The sequence below is a fragment of the Ammospiza nelsoni genome, chromosome 3 (assembly GCF_027579445.1).
Source record: "Ammospiza nelsoni isolate bAmmNel1 chromosome 3, bAmmNel1.pri, whole genome shotgun sequence".
NCBI lineage: Eukaryota > Metazoa > Chordata > Aves > Passeriformes > Passerellidae > Ammospiza > Ammospiza nelsoni.
In genome coordinates, this window is record NC_080635.1 from 5,100,586 (window position 1) to 5,115,212 (window position 14,627).

A 14,627-nucleotide genomic window follows, 5' to 3' on the forward strand; every position below is an offset into this window, starting at 1 on the left:
ATTCCAGGATTCCCTGGACTTCACCACTCTGGGCTAAAACACAGCAACCCATGCTTGAAAAACACCTCAGCCCTGACACAATTCCAAGGCCTTTTCCCAGCTGGAATTTATAAAGCAGCACACACAGGTTGATTTTGGTTTCAAATTGAAATGAGACATTCCTGAAACAAAGGAAAACTTTCCTCTCCTCTCCCCCTTTTATTCCTGCTTTTATACCCAGCAAGACAAATGACAGGGAAAAGCTCCTTCCCACTTTTTTCCTTTTCTTTTTTTTTTTTTTTTTTTTTTTTTCTTTTTTCCCTTTTGTAATTTGGAAAAAAAGAGCCCGACTTGAAAGGAAGATGAGCCCGAGCAGCAAGGGAACAAAACCCGTCAGCGGCTCCGTGGCCGGGGGGATTTCCAAATCCTGGAATGCGCCAGGGTTGCGAGGGAACAACCTCTGCCATTCCCAAAGCTTCCCGAGGTGGAGGAGCTGAGGAAAAGGGGCAAAAATGGGGAATGATGGCAGTTAAATATGGAATATTAAAGGGGAAAAGGAGTGTCAGGGTCATTCCCAGGAAGGCTGGACTGCCTTGATCCCGGGAGGGGAGTGGATTTCCCATCCCAAGGAAGAGCTTGGGTAGCGCTTGGAGCAACCTGGGATAGCAGGAACTGCCCCAGGATGTGGTGGGGAAAGCCTGGATGAGCTTTGGAGTCACCTCAGCACTGGGCTGGGTGCTTCATCCAGGAGAAATCCAATTCAGGACCTTTGGCATTATCCAGGGCACATCCATGGCCTGGAATGGGATCAGGAGTCATGAATGCACCCCCAGTCTTTCCATTCCTTCCTGGATCCAGGAGGAATGTCTGGACCAGTTCTGGTTGGTGTGTGTTGGGTGTTTGTTCTTGGGGACAAGTGGGATAATGGGAAGGTTTCCAGGAGGAGATGGAGCTCGGGAATTCGTGGATGTGGCATTTCCATTCTCCCTTCAATATTAGTCCAGACTGGGATGTAGTTTGTGGAGGAAGCCACAGAAAAAGGGAATCCCTTCCCAAAAATCTGGCTGGACCCATCACCAGGTTGAGAGGAGGAATCTCATCCCATGGGAGAAGGGGATGGGATCATAGGGAATGAATGCCCAGGACAATCCTTGGCATTCCCACCTCCATCATAGTCCCTGATGCCATGAATCCATTCACTATGGGAATGCCAGGATGGCTGGGATGGCTCTGGGATGGTGTCACCTCTGCTCCCAGGAATCTCAGCCCTCCTCCTGGGAAGTTCAACCCCTCTCCTGGGAATCTCATCCCTGCTGCAGCTCTTCCTGTGGCGCTGGAAGCTCCAGGCAGTGGAGCTCCAATTCGGGAATTTCAGGACGCCCAAGGTAAATAAAGGACCCTTTATTTTTTGGGGGGGCAGGGGGGAAGAATCCAGGCTCACCAAACCTGTCTGGGGTTTTTTCCCTTTGAGGTTTGACTCCAGGGATTTAATCCCTGGGTGGGGGGGAAAAAAAGAGGATGAGGCAGGAGAGAAAAAGAGGATGACACAGGATGGGAAAAGGTCATTTAATTGTCACCTGTGGGTCCCTAATTTTCCCTGGATAAACACCTGTTTTCCCTCTCTGCTCCAATCCATAAGTCCAAGATTTAGCTGCAATTGGGAATTTGAGGTTCTGGCTCCCAAATTATCCCGGAAAAGGACCCCCAAAAATCCAACTGCAACAACATCGATAATCTCCAAGCTAAACCCAAATCCCCCCAAATTCATCCCGCTGGATCCTCCCTGCTTCACCCTGGCTGGAGCAACAAATCATTGGGATATTCCCAGAATGTCCAAAGGTTTGGGATACAGGTGGCAACATCTGCAGCTGCCCCGGGCAGGCGGGGAGAGGCCGCTGTGAATTATTTAACAGCGGTGCCATGACCTCCATTAACAATGGGAGATGCTTCCCGACCTGCGGGAAGCGCCCTGGGAAGCAGCTGGATCCAAATCAATCTACCGGGAGCCGGCCTTGAATTTATTATTGGAAGCGGGCTGGGAAGCAGCGAGACACGCCGGGATTTTCCCCCGGAATTCGTGGCTTAAGCGAGGCTTGGAATCAGCTCGGAAATCACCGATTTTTCCGCGGTTTGTTTTGGGTTTTTTTTGTTTTGCCTTTTTTTTTTTTTTTTTAATTTTTCCCCTCTCCAACACTCCAAGGCTTTTCCAAGCGAAACTTCCTAATCCCCCGAAGTCGCCACTAGACTTCTTGCCTCCATGGCAACCCCAAAGCATTCATGCAAGTGATTGGCCTCCAATGAATTTTAGATAAGGCGGGCTGGCAGGGAATTGATGGGATTTTAATGCAGAAGGAAGCGCGGGGAGGGAGGGGCGGCGGGTTCATATTTGAATAAAGCAAACACGGCGCACAAAGGGCTGACAGCTGTAAATGACATTGTCAGCACCGAAATTATCAGCCAGTTTACAATCTGTTTGCTCGCCGTGAACAAACACCATGTGTGTGGCATCCCGGCGCTCCAAGGAATGGCAGGAATACTTCCCGCCTCCTCCGCGCCGCCGGAGCTGGGGCTCCAAGGGAGCCGCTGCAAAAGGAAAATTGCCTTTCCCCCCCGCTTTTCTCCCTCTTTTTTTTTTTTTTGCCTTTAAATTCAATTATTTTCGGGGTTTTTTCCTCTCCTTTTTGCTCTGTTTTTTTTGCAGGTTTTTTGGAGCATTGCTGGCTCCACCATTCCCGGCTCCAAACCTCTCGTTTCCCAGGAAAGCTGCATCCCAACATCTCTGCGGTTCTTTTCCCCCTTCCTTTCTTTGCTCAGCAGATCCCGGCCTTGATCCCCAGGAAGGTCAGCCCTGCTCCCGGGAATCTCAGCTCCCGAGAATCTCAGCTCTGTTCCCGGGAATCTCAGTCCAGTTCCCGGGAAATTCGGCCCCTGCTCCCGGGAATCTCAGCTCTGTTCCCGGGCATCTCAGCCCAGGATCTTCTGGGCCTTGGCTCAGCCGTGCCCCAAATGTCTGTGAGAAAGCACCCCAAAAATCCCAGTTTTTCCATTGGAATCAAGCTGGAAAAGTGGTGCCCCTTCCCCTCTGGATTCGTGAATTTTAAGGACCAAAAAAAAAAAAAAAAAGAAAAAAGAAGCCATTTTTCTTTGGGATCAGGCTGGAAAAGCAGCATCCTTCCTCCTCTAGATATCTGATTTTAAGGTACCAAATAAATCCCATTTTTCTTTGGATAAGAGCTGGAAAAGCAATGTTCCTTCCCCTCTGGGTGTGTGAGTCTAAGAGACCAAAAAAAAAAAAAATGCTGGTTTTCTTTGGATACAGGCTGGAAAAGCAGTGTCCTTCCCCACCTCTAGAATTGTGAGACAAAGGCACAAGTGCAACAAGTTGTGGGATCTCAGCCCACCTTGATCCATAAATCCCACGATTATTTGCGTTCCTTCTTTGATCCATAAATCCTACCATAATTTATGTTCCCTCTGCCTCAGGTGCTGGGTAGCTTCCCGTTTTTGGGGATTTTTCAGGAAGATTCCCATTATTCCCTGCATCTGTGGGCCCTGGTAGAAATTCTTGCCCACAAGGTCCTTTATTCCTGGGAGATTCCTGGGAATGAGCGTCCCTGCAGCCCAACGTTCATCTCAAACCTTGTCCAGCTGGGTTTATCCCATCCCATCCTGACATTTCCATCCCAAAGCTGGGAATTCACCTTGTCCTGCCAGTTCTATTCCATCCCAAAGCTGTGAATCCACCTTGCCCTGGTGCTTTTATCCCATCTCATCCCATCTCATCCCAAACTTTCCAGCTGGAAGAGGCCATCAATCAATTCCCCTTCTTTCATGCAAATACAAGGGGGAAAAAAATGGGAAAAAGCAGGATTTATTTGCTCAGCAGGGAAAATGACTGAGAGGTGAGCACGGCCTGCTCAGAGCAGATAAAGGAGCTGGAAAAACACCGGGAGCACCCGGAGCCGCCGTTCCGGGCAGCCGAGCATCCAAGGCCGGGGCGTTGGGATGCAAAGTTGATCCAATTACGGCTGAGGCTCGCTCCATCGTGTCCCTCTTCCCATTTGAATCCAAATCACTGCTCCCTGCTCCCTGGCCTGGCAGTGGGAAGAGGGGGCCGAGCCCCCAAAGCTGTTTGATTTGGAGTCGGGAATGTTTGCCCAAGAGCGGGAATGCAAATGCGATTCCCGCAGCCGGATAAATTTCCATATCAGCTCCAGCTCACATGGAGAGAGTAAACATTCTGTTTATCTCGAGTGTCACTTGATGATTCCCGGAGAATATCAACCTGACCTTGTGCAGACATTGGAAAAGCGGGAATGAAATATGGAGGTGGCCACATACAATTGACTCCGGCAGGAGGCGTCGGAAAAGCCGGCGTAATTCAGGGAGAGGGGTGAGACAGCGGGGTCGCCGCGGGAAAATTGGGATAAAATTGGCCCCGAGGAATGGCTCCACCCTTTGGAGTCTTCTCCCTAAATCACAGCTCTGGATTGCAGGGAGATGCCGAACTCCGGGTGGGAAGGGCAAATTTAAGTGGGAAAATGACGTTCGAACGCAACACAGCACTTGGATTTGGGGGGATTTTTTTTAAACTCCTGGATGGAGTTTTTTCCCTTTCCTGAAGTTTATTCCTGCTCTTTCCAGGCTGGCACCTGGAAATAATGGAACTGGGGGTTGTACAGGGAATTTCTACATTGCTGCTTCCATGGGGTTTGGGATTTTGGGGAAGGAATATGGAGCTTTAGCAGGGAAAAATGTCATGGTTAATGGGGGAAGTCAGTGATTAATGGGAGAAAATTTAATGGATAATGGGGGAAAATTCAATGGATAAATAAAGAGGGGAAAGGTCAGTGAATATTGGGTGAAAATTCAGTGGGTATTGGAGAGAAATTCAGTGGATAATGTGAAAAATACAATGGATAATGGGGGGAAAGTCAATGAATATTGGGGGAAAATTCAGTCGTTAAAGGGGTAAACTTCAATGGATAATGGGGGAAATTTAACATAATGGAGGGGAAATTCAGTGTTTAATGAGGAAACTCCAGGGGATAATGGGGAAAATTCAGTGAATAATGGGGAAAATTAAATGGACAATGGGGAAAATTCAATGGATAATGGAGGAAAATTGAATGGATAATGGAGACAACTTAATGGGGGTAAACAAGGGAAAATGGAATGGATAATGGGGAAAACTTTGTTACTGGGGGAAAATGGAATGGATAATGGGAATTCTTCCTCTGCCCACAAATCTTTCCAGGCTCTTTCAACTAGACTGAGTATTTTTATTCCCTGCTCCACCCAAAGGCAAAAGAAGTGTGGAAAAGAAGGAAAATTTTTCCCTGATGCTGCTTTAAGGAATGATTTTGGGTATTTAACAAGGAAAGGAGCCATGACTTCCCAAAAAATTCAGGAATTATGGGATCTGACATCCCGAAGCACAAGGGAGCCAAACCTATTTTCCCAGGTAACTAAATCTGTGTGAAATCACCATGGTCCCTGAAAATCCAAGTTTCCTGCATGGCATGGGATCCACAGGATATGAGCAGGGGGATTCAGGGTGGATGCTCACTCTGGATATGGGAAAAGCTGGAAGGATGATCCCAGGAGGGACAATTCCCAGTGCTGATCCAATGGCTTCAGCACAGACAAAGGCTGGAAAGGGAACAAAAGGTGGAGGAAAATAAAGGAATTCACAGCACCTATTTGGGATCCATTCCTGCCTTATCCACATCCCAAACCTGTCAGGGAATATTTTGCCATCCAGATTTCCCAGGATTTAGGATCCTTCATTAATCCATAAGCATTGATTATTGAGGTAATGCTTCATATCCCAAAATCCTGGTGGGGATGGTTCCAATCCAGAAGCAGGGTAACAGAGCAGGGATGAGTTTCGGAAGAGACACCAAAAATAGCCTGTTCAAAAAAAAAAAAAAAAAAAAAATCCAGGAAAAATAAACCAAAGTGGATAGAAAAGGCTCCTGCCTCATCCTTGATCTGTTCCCACATTTTCCAGGGAATATTTGTGCTTCTAAAAGGCAGAACAAGGCTTTGGGCTGATCCTGAGAATTCCCTTCTGCTGCTTTGTCTCGGGACAGCCAAGGAAAAGGGGGACTTTTCCTGGTGGGAAGGGAGGGATGGATCCTCCGTCACTGAGGGAATCATTCTGCTGGATGGAAAAATTCCCATCTTATCCATTGGGATACAGCATTAATATTTAAAGTTCCAGAGAGGAATAAAAAAAATTTCTGAGAGAAACACCCAGAATTCCCAACTCCTCTACCTGCCCCGTTTTCCTGGACTTTTGAATCCCGAAGGAGATAATTCCATAATGGTTTCTCTGGGTTTTTGGAATGCAGGGGGTTCCAGATGACAAAATTCCCATCAGTTGGGGTGGGGGTGATCCCTACGCACCAACAGCATCCAGGATGCTCCAAACCTTCTTTAATCTTCTTGTTCCCAGGTGGTTCTACCAGAGTTTGAGGAAAATCTTGGCTCTGTAGAGGCCACCCTGGAGCAACCTCCGTGTCACTCCACCTGGGAATCCAATTCCAGTTCTTCCCTTGGCTCTGGAACTGGCAGAATCCCACCACTCCTGCCAGTCTCCCAAAGCCAGATCTGGTTCCGGAATGCCACATGGGAATTTCCCTTCTCACCATCCCATACCTGGAGAAAGGAGGAATGTGGCCACTCTGGGCTGGCAGCCTTGGAAGTGCCGACCTTTTCCCCCATGGAATCTGCGGAGTTGCTGGCACCACCTCAACTCCTGCTCCATAATGAAGGAATTTTCCTCTTTCTCAGGGAATTCTGATTGAGCAAGAATCCAGCGCAGGAGGATGGTGCCATCTAAAGGAACCAGAGCACACGGAGAGCAGCGTCCATGGATTCATTCCTCCTGCTTCCCAAGGGAATTTCAGATGGGTGTGGGACAGTCTCACACTTAGGGATAATGAAGGCCCGCATTTACATGGAATTTGCTTATTCCTGACAAAGCTGGCATCCAGAGATATTTCCCACCTGGCTCCTTTTTTCCATCCAAAGGAAGGTTGAATGTCTGGGATCCCCAGTCCAAGGAAAACAGTGCCATCACCCAAAGCCCAACTGTGTGATCCCACAGGATTTAGGATCAGGTTTGGAAATGCCATATCCAAAGTAGAAAAGCTCCATCCTGCCCCAGGATCTGCACTGGAGCATTGGGGAATAATCACTGGGAACCAGAATCGTGAACTCTGGCACTGAATTCCTAAAATTCCTCTTGGCATACGCAGCCAACAAACCCAAACCAATCCCAGCATTCTGATTCCACCTTTTTTCAGACTGGCTGCATGCTATGAAGGGAACAGTCAGGATTTATGGAGTTGTCACAAAATTCTGGCAAGGTGGGACTTCCCACCAAATTCCAGGTGCAGGAATTCCTTTGGGCAATGGATGAATTTTCCCCAGCTTTCCCCTTTTCCACCCTCTCTTCCCAGGCTGCTGAACTCCAAGGGGATCAGACCACCTGGGATGAGCACATCACGTCCCTGTCATTAATCACCGCAGTTACCTTTCCACCCGGAGCGTTCCCTTTGTTGAAGCCTTGCCTGGAAATCCTGGAAAAACAAAGGGACACCACCCTGCAGGGCTGAGTCAACACCGCATTCACCTCCTTAATCCACAGCCCAGGCTCAGCTAAGCCCAGCTCTAAACCTCCACAGAAAGCTCCAAAGCGGGACCCGGCCTTTCCCGCTGCGGATAAATGGGATGATGACAGAATCCATTGAAAAAGTTTTCCTGGGAGTCCCAAAGCCACAGCTCCACATTCCCATCTCTGGTGGCATTGGGAAGGCACGCTGGGACATGCTGCCCCATGGAGGTTTTCCTGGGAGTCCCAAACCCACGGCTGCGCATTCCGATCTCCGGCAGCAGCGGGAAGACGCGCCGGGACAGGTTTGTCCCATTAAAGTTTGGCTGTGGAGCAACAGGAGATGAAAGACCTGGAATCCATCGTTGTCAACCATCCAAAGCACACAGGATACGGATCGGGAGAACAGGTCCCAACAGGATAATCCTATTTTTAGGCAGTCTCTAGAGGACATTGATGTGGAATCAAGAGCCAGAGGGTCTGGGATCATCAGGGATGCATCCATCCATCCGAAGAACTTGCGCCAGTCTCCTTGGGAATGGGATTCCCCGTTTGCAGGATCTGGCACTTCTTAGGTTCCACTGGATCCTCCATGAAATCCTGGAGTGGTTTGGATTGGAAGGGAGCTTAAAGCTCATCCCATTCCAAACCCCCTTGCCATGGACGCCTTCTACTATCCCAGGTTGCTCCAAATCCCATCCAATCTGGCCTTGGACACTTCCAGGGATGGACTGGCCACAGCTTCTCTGGGAATTCCATTCCAAGACAGCTCTATCCTTGCAGGGAAGAATTCCTTCTGTAATTCCAATCCTGAAGCTTCTAGCTCCAATCCAATCCTCCAGCCAGCCAGGTGCTCTGTTCTCATGAATGCCGGAGCCTCCACCGCAGCATTCCCAGCATTTTTGCCTGGAAGTGTCATTTGGGGATCCTCGGCGTAGTCCCACCTACCCGAGCCTATTTGCAAAGTAAATTTACTCGGGATTTCCGATCCCTTGGAAAGTTTTTCCTCCTCTATTGATTTAAAATTACTGGAGTTGACATTAGGAACAGCTCAAACAATTAAAGGGAGAAGATAAATAACTGCATCCAGGTTCATTTTCCAAAATGCAAACACACGGCTCTCCTTACTCCATGATCCTGCAATGAAGTGCCGTGGAATTGGCCGATGTATTTCCAATGGATAAAATGGGATTTTAGCCAAAAAATCCTGATTTTCTCTCATAAAATCCTGATTTTCACCCCCCAAAAAATCTTGATTTTCCCCTCTTGTGTAAGCAGCTCAGTTTTTTGAGGGACACCTTCCTGCTGGAATTCCAAGAGTTGGAATTTGATTGGAAAAGGACACAATCCATGCTGTGCTTCCCGCCACCAATCGTCCCTCCAGGGAACGTGCTTATTCTCTGGGATGCGATTATAAAAATTGGCTTTGGGATAATCCTGTTAGGATTTTAAAAAGAGGGAATAACAGCAGGGTTATGTTGTCAAGTGGTACCAGAGGGCTTGGGAAGAGTGAGTTTGGGAACATCCGAGGCATATCCTGAAGGAAGAACAGGGAAAATTAATTGTAAGTTGTTGATGATGATGATGCCAATTAATCTTATGGAGAAACAGGAAAAGAGGATCATGGAAAAATAATAACTAATAATGCCCATCTTGGAAAAGGCTGGTGGGAAGATTGGGATTTTGGGAAGCAGCACATGGAGCCAGGATCCCCTGGAAGCGGGACTAAGACAAGCAGAGCTGCTCGTGTGCCGCAGATGCCAGCGCTAAAAGCCAAGGGCACTTGGAACTAATTGGGGTGTAAGTTACAGATGAATCCCATCCTCAGGAACTGCGGGCCAGGAGCACAAAGGTCCTGGATCCTTAGGGATAATCCCATCAAACCTCATCCTGCAGCTCTTTGAAGGCGCCTCCAGCGCTCAGTGACCCAAGAGGAGAGCAGCGTCTCCCAGCAGGCTGAACATTCCAAAGGGAACTCCGGCCTTATTCCATTCCTCCATCGGCTCCCCAAGCCAATTCCAAAACCTGAGGAACTCAGTGAAATCCGATGGATACCACCACATTCCCCATAATTCACCAGCTACAATCCCAGACCCTGGGTGGAAACCGTGCCCAGGGACTGAGAAGTGGAGTGGGAAAATTGCAGGGAAATTATTATTATTATTATTATTATTATTATTATTATTATTATTATTATTATTATTATTATTATTATTATTAATATTAATATTAATATTAATATTAATATTAATATTAATATTATTAATATTATTATTAATATTATTGGTGGTGGTGGTACTGACAGAAAATATATTTCATAATATTTAGTAATAATTTAATATTTAATAATATTTAATAATTTCATAATATTTAATAATAATGTTAAAATGATTGTTAATAAAAACTATTCTTATAATAATCTTATTATCATTATTATTATTGCTTTAATGATATTAATATTTTATTGATATTCCTATTTTAATGATATTAATATTATTAAAATGTTAATTCTTTTTTTTTTCTTGCCTGCAACCTGAAAAGTCTGAGGAAAACAGTAATTAATTAAATTTATTTATTTATTTATTTATTTATTTATCAGCCCGTAACCTGAAACATTATTATTAGCATGATTGTAATTATTATCTATTAGGTTTATTATTATTATTATTATTAGTAGTAGTAGTAGTAGTAGTACTACTACTACTACTACTACTACTACTATTACGATTACTTTATTAATAATCACCATCCTTATTATAAGTATTATTGTTGGCTTAATGCTATCAATATTTAAATTGTATTGTTATTTTATTGATACTCATATTATTAATGATATTTGTATTATTAACATTATTAAATCAATTTTTTCTGCATGTAACCTGGGCTGAAAATTCACTCAGAAACTTATTGATTAATCAATTAAATACTAAATTAATTTTATTCATTTATCTCTCCATCTGCAACCTGAAAGATCATTGTTGCTTTCATAACTATTCTTGCTATTATAATAATATTTTTGTTATTAATAATATTTTATTACTAATTATGATTATATTAATATTGTATATGTTAAAATATCATTTATCATCATTATTATCACCATCATCATCATCATCATCATCATCATATTTGTTAATTTTAATGTTAGTTATTATTACTATTACAGTCTCTTTTTTTTCTACTTGTAACCTGAGCTGAAACATTGCAGGAAAACGTTTGATAAGATACTAATACTACTACTAATAATACTACTACTAATAACAATATTTTGTTATTATTACTATTACTGTTGTTATTACAATTATGAAGGGAAAGGGAAAGGGAAAGGGAAAGGGAAAGGGAAAGGGAAAGGGAAAGGGAAAGGGAAAGGGAAAGGGAAAGAGAAAGGTGAAATGCCATTTGGAATTGTGCCTTAGGCAAATATTGGTGTGCCTGGGAATCCCCTGGGCTGGGATGCACTTCCATTTTCCAGGAATTGGATTTATCACCCTGGGCCGCGGGCAGGGAGCATCTCAGCGCCAGGCCTGGCTGTGCCTTCCCCAGTCTCCAACCAGGAGAACCATGATGGGCATCCCAGTAAAACCTCGGCACAGGTGGGATGGGAGCTCCAAAATTCCCCTGACTCAGGCAGGATTCACTGCAGAGATCCCACCAGGAGCGGCTCATTCCTCCAGGAATGCTCCAAACCCCCTCCAGAGGAGAGTGGAGCAGGGTCCTCACCTTTCCCCGTCCTTTCAGTTTCCCGGGACAAGCCAGGAATCTCCCCAGCCAAGTGCTCTCCGTGTTTGCTGAGCCATTATCCCCTCCTGGCTCCCGAGGAGTTTCCAGGGAATCCAATCACAGCATTCCAGAGGCTTTCAGCCTCTCCTCTGGGCAAACACGGCCATCTCGGCCCACTCCAGGGCTTCTCTTTTTTGCTGGAGTTCAATATTTGTGGAGCTCCTTGGAAAAACATTGGGGACACCAGGCATGGCTGGGCTTGAGCAGGGAAAATCCTTGGAAAAGAGTGGGTGGTGGGGAAGGGATTCCCTCATACCACCCAGTCGGATTGGTCATGGAAAAGGCAAAACCAATGGGAACCACTGTCCTTGGAGCTGACTCGGTGATCCTTATGGATCCCTTCCAGTTTGAAATATCTTATGAAATCCTGGAATGGTTTGGGTTGGAAGGACCTTAAATCCCCTCTCATTCCAATCCTCTTCCACAGACAGGGACACTTGCATTAATCCAGGTTGCTCCAAGCCCCACGCAACGATTATCCAGTGGTTCTATAATCCTTGGAAAATGGAACCTTCTCCATGATCAGACTTGGCTGTTTCCAAACCACTCAAATTTCCTGGGTGATTCCATCAAGGAATAACCAGATGCCAAAGGATGCCCTTGGAAATCCATTGGACACTTCCAAAACTCTGAGCCCAGCGAGGGGTTGGAATGGGAGAGGGTTTGGAAGGGAATTCTGGAATTCCAGACAGATTTCTCTTGGCTCCATCCCCAGTGAATCCCAGAGAAGAGGCACCTGTGGAGTCTGAGGGATATCATGGCAACATCCCCCATCCCAAATAAAACAAGGCTGTGTTGGAATTCCTGCCTTATTCCCAGATAAATTTGAATCATGGCTATTCCAGCCCAAATGGAAGACTGAACTTTTGTAATTATTCCCTCCTTTAATTCCAGAGCTTGGGAATGGGAGCCTTTTGTTCCTGCAGACAATTCCAAAGGATCTGGTTGGATTCTGGAGACAACCTGTCAGAAAACAGGCTGCGCATTCCCACCAAATCCATGGATTGAGGAGAGAACATCAGCCCTGTTTTCCAAAGGGAGTTACAGCCCTGGAGATCATGATCCCAGTGCCATGAATTCCCTGGAATGGTGTCAGTGGAGCTGGATCCAGTGGCAGCACTGTCTCCAGGGAAAATTAGCTTGGAATAATCCAAAGAAAAAAATGCCACACCCAAACTTGGCTATTTCAACTACCAAAAAAATCCTCTTTGGGATTGCGAATGTTTTCCTGAGTCAGGGAATGATGGGAGGTGCAACCCAACTATTCAGGAAAAGAAGCAAATCCTTGGAATTCTAATAATTGCTGCAGCACGTGGGAGGAATTTTTTTCCCCTTAGCTTGGCCAAGGCCAAGAATGAACTTCCAAAGGAAGGGATGGACAGAGGCAGCTGGAATTCTGTCTCTAAAATCATGGAATTCCTTAGAATTCAATATTCCATATTCCTCTCTCAACAGAAGTGATAAAGAGAGGGATTGAGGGTCTTTCTTTATGGAAGGTCCTGGTCACTATTCCCAAACTTTTCCCTTTGCTCCCCCTTCCCTGTGCCCAAGGACTGACATTTAGGGATGATCCATAAATTTGGGAACCACTGGTTACCAAAGGAAGAGGAATTCCTGGAGAGTGACAGGGTGGGAATTAGGGAATGCTGCTCCTCTTGTCCGTCTTTTCCCTTCCCAGTGGGGAAAACTGGAGCAGATTTTAAGGTGTGGTTCAGCAAAATATTGGAATCTTTCCCATTCCCATTCAGCGACTTCCAGGATTTCAGTGGATTTCCTTTTCTCTCCATGGATTTTATTCGTTGAGAGTGATGAGTTTTACACTAAATTAACTCTCAATTCATAAATAATTAACTCTTAATGACTCGGTTATAAATAAAGGGAAAACTCCCTGGATTTTCCCTGCTGAATATTTTCTCGGTTGGAAAACTCTTGGAAAGGGAAGAAATCCCAGCTCGGCTTTAAACAAATCGCATTTGTCTCCCGTTTTAAATTGATTTAATATACCTTTGATCCAGGGAGATCTTTTCCTCAGCTTTCCTTAAATTCCAACCCTTTTCCAGCCCGTGTCCCGAGCATTCAAAGGTTTGCCGGATGCTCCCTCCAGTGGGCAAAAGATCGCAGAGCAGGAATGCTCCGATTTTCCACAAGAGCTGGGAGCATTTTGGGATTGACAGCCAAAGGTGCTTTTCCATGTGAAAAATCCACTTTTTTAGGATCTCTCATCCATCCATTCCTGTGGAAGTGTGGCTGACCCATCCCTGGAATGTCCAAGGTCAAACTGGATGGGTTTGGTGCAATCTAGGATAGGGGAAGGTGTTGAGATTGGAATAAAATTCCCTTTAAAATCCGTTCCAACCCAATCCATCTTGGAATTCTGTGATCCCCTCCAATTCTTAAATGGGAATTTCACTTCCTAAAGAATCCACCCCAAACCAATTATTCCTTGCAGAGCCGATATTCCACTAAAAAATTCCTGGATCTGCCACCCTGGAATGGCCACAACTCCCGTTGTTCCTCATCAATTCCAACACCGGCGGCTGCCAGGTGGGAATGTGTGGTTAATGAACAATGGGAAAGGCATTGTTTGGGATTTGGGAAGCGGAGCGGGAAGAATGGCCACGGTCAGCAGCATTCCAGGGTTCGGGAGGAACACTGGGAGAGCACCGTGACCCATCCAAAGGCAGCTTTCCCATTAAAGTGCTAAATGTGCTTGGAATGCTCTCCGGATTTGGGATTTATGGAGCACTCCGGGCTTGGAATTGGCCCTGCAGGAGGGTCACGGTGCCTGGGGAGGCTGGATCTATCCCAAATCTGCGGATGCTGGAAATAGGGGGCATTTCTTGGACACGCCGAGCCCGAGGTGTGTGTAGGGAATGTCATCCATGTGGTTTTATCTCCAGGAATTTATCCCATCTCCCTCCAACCCTCAGCATTCCGCGCAGCCCCTTTTCCCTAAAAAAAGGCCAGTTTTCCCCAGCTTGGAGCGCCTCAGGACGGCTCTTTTCCGGGGAATGCCGTGTCCATGAGCGGGATGGCTGCGCCAGACGGGTTTAATTTGGGATCATGGCCTCTGTCATTCCTCCTGGCATCGCCTTCCCGGGAACAATGGAGCTCCCTCTGCTCCAACAAGCACCTCCAGCAGGAGCGCAACCCAAGCCTTTTCCCGATCCACCCCCCGCGCCCCTTCCCGAGAAAACGCCGTTTTCCCATTAAGCCTGCAAGCAATTATCTGGGATTAGCAGCAGAT